The sequence below is a fragment of the Vigna unguiculata genome, unplaced genomic scaffold, assembly GCF_037176805.1.
Source record: "Vigna unguiculata cultivar grain cowpea cultivar isolate G323 ecotype 2 unplaced genomic scaffold, ASM3717680v1 ptg000078l, whole genome shotgun sequence".
In the NCBI taxonomy this organism is placed as follows: Eukaryota; Viridiplantae; Streptophyta; class Magnoliopsida; order Fabales; family Fabaceae; genus Vigna; species Vigna unguiculata.
The window spans coordinates 305,001-307,500 of NW_028196723.1; positions in this window are offsets into that span (position 1 = coordinate 305,001).

Consider the following 2,500-nt stretch of genomic DNA (forward strand, 5'->3'; position numbering starts at 1 on the left):
GTTCAGTATTCGCTTCAGTCGATTCCAACTTCCCAAAAACCTGCCTTCTTCGCAGTTCGGCTAAGTCTCCCCTCGTTTCCAACTTTCCTCTAAGTTGCCCTCCTCGCAGTTTGGCCAAGTTCACTCTTTTCCAGCGTCATCCCCCCCAAGTTGCCTTGGGCGCAGTTCGGCCTAGTTCACTCTTTTCCGCATCATCCCCCCAAGTTGTCTTGTTCGCAGTTCGGCCTAGTTCACCTCTTTTCCAGCGTCATCCCCCCCAAGTTGCCTTGTTCGCAGTTCGGTCTAGTTCACTCTTTTCCAGCATCATCCCCCCAAGTTGCCTTGTTCGCAGTTTTGGCCTAGTTCACTCTTTTCCAGTGTCATCCCCCCAAGTTGCCTTGTTCGCAGTTTGGCCTAGTTCACTCTTTTCCAGTGTCATCCCCCCCCAAGTTGTCGTTGCCAACAACCCAAGAGTCCATAGTATTCGGAGTTCTAGCGGGGCCCTCCCCTTGCTTCCAACAACCCAAGAGTCCATAGTATTCGGAGTTCTAGCGGGGCCTCCCCTTGCTTCCAACAACCCAAGAGTCCGTAGTATTCGGAGTTCTAGCGGGACCTCCCCTTGCTTCCAACAACCCAAGAGTCCATAGTATTCGGAGTTCTAGCGGGGCCTCCCCCTTGCTTCCAACAACCCAAGAGTCCGTAGTATTCGGTAGTTCTAGGCGGGGGCCTCCCGTTGCTTCCAACAACCCAAGAGTCCATAAGTATTCGGAGTTCTCGCGTGGCCTCCCATTGATTCAAACAACCCAAAAGTCCATCTTCTTCGCAGTTCAACATCGCCTCCCTCGTTTCCAACAGGCCCAAAGGTCGTCTTCTTCGCAGATCCACGAAGAGCTCATCACGATTTGCCACATTCCATTTCCCACGGGTGTCAACAACACTTTCTCACACTTCCCGCAATCGAGTTCGTGCATGACATGCCAAAGCACATCTTATTTGCCTTCCATCGCCACTCAAGACGACGGGTTGTCGGAAGAACGATATTGTTCAACAACAAGTTCAAGGACAACGTCTCAATCAAGGGACACAACCCGAATTATGTTGACTGGGTCGCTAAAGTAAACCCGAGTCATATAATGCACCGCATCCAAAAGAACTAGCCACAACACGTGCATCACTGAGATGTTTCACTAGATGGAACACGTGCGTGACATTAGGATCCTCCAACACCTCTTCGTGATGGAAAGAAAGAATTCGAAGCAACCACAGAAGTCCGTCTAGTGGGTAGGCAACACAGGGACTGATCAACCAATATCACCCAAGGCAACGGGTGAAAATGGAAGAGATGCATGCTTGACCGTTCGATACGCAAGGCATGGAGCCAGCCTGCAAGTGCATCTCGATTACAACTCACACACCCTCACGTTCGCAAGACACCACACCACAAGACGGTCCACCCCCCACCTACCATGGGCAAGCAAGCAAATGGAAACATCAAGTGACGCAGGGTCAAGCATCGCTAGGCATGAAAATAACTTTCCACAATATCCGAGGGACCTAGCTGCCGAGCTAACCAACGATCAGTGACGACCGTGTGTTGGTATTAATAAAGCTCAACAACTATGAAGAGGCTAGTTGTGCCATGATAAACATGCTAACGCACGCACCACGTGAGGGGGGAGGCCTCATCAAGCTCCCTTTAAAACCTGCCAGTGTGGAAGCTGGCCGGCTCAAGGAGCACTCCCCCCCTATAAGAGGTTAATATGCAAAAGGCAAAATTGTACAAGTAGATACACTTTTTTTGAGCAGACATAAGTCCATATCTCGGGCTATACTTCGAAATTTTGATGCGATTTTTTGCAGTAATTCGTAGATTAATGGTATCTCACTTGCTCACCAAATTTCATAATTTTTCTCGAAGGGGAACTATTTTTTTATATTTTTTTTTACTTACCCGGGTATGTGTAAAATCGGGAAAAATAGAAAAGCACATGTAGACTTCGAAATTTCGACCTCATTTTTTCCAGTCCACCACTAAACAATATCAGGAACCTCCCCACCAAAATTTCATTCAGTTTGGCCAAGGTCTTAATTTGACAAATTCTTGGCACCAACCTATCTAGTCGCGGTGCACCGACCAACTTGGCCAAGTGCAAAATGCATCAATTCAAAACTTTTTGTGCACCAACACTTTTACAGTACTCATTTAGGGGGCATTTGGGAGGCCTTTCCAACCCTCACATCTCAAAAACCAACGAATTTCATTTTTTCCACAAATCTCCCCACCAAGCCATCTAGCTATGCCGTGGTGCCACCGCCAACCTTGGCCATGTGCAAAACCCTCCGAACTCAAAACTTTCGTGCACCAAGAATTTCATGGTATTCATGTGGGGCATTTGGAGGCCATTCCAACCCTCACCATCTCAAAAACCACGAATTTCATTTTTTCACAAAAACTCCCCACCAAGCCATTTAGCTATGCCGCGGTGCACCGCCAACCTTGGCCATGTGCAAAACCCTCCGA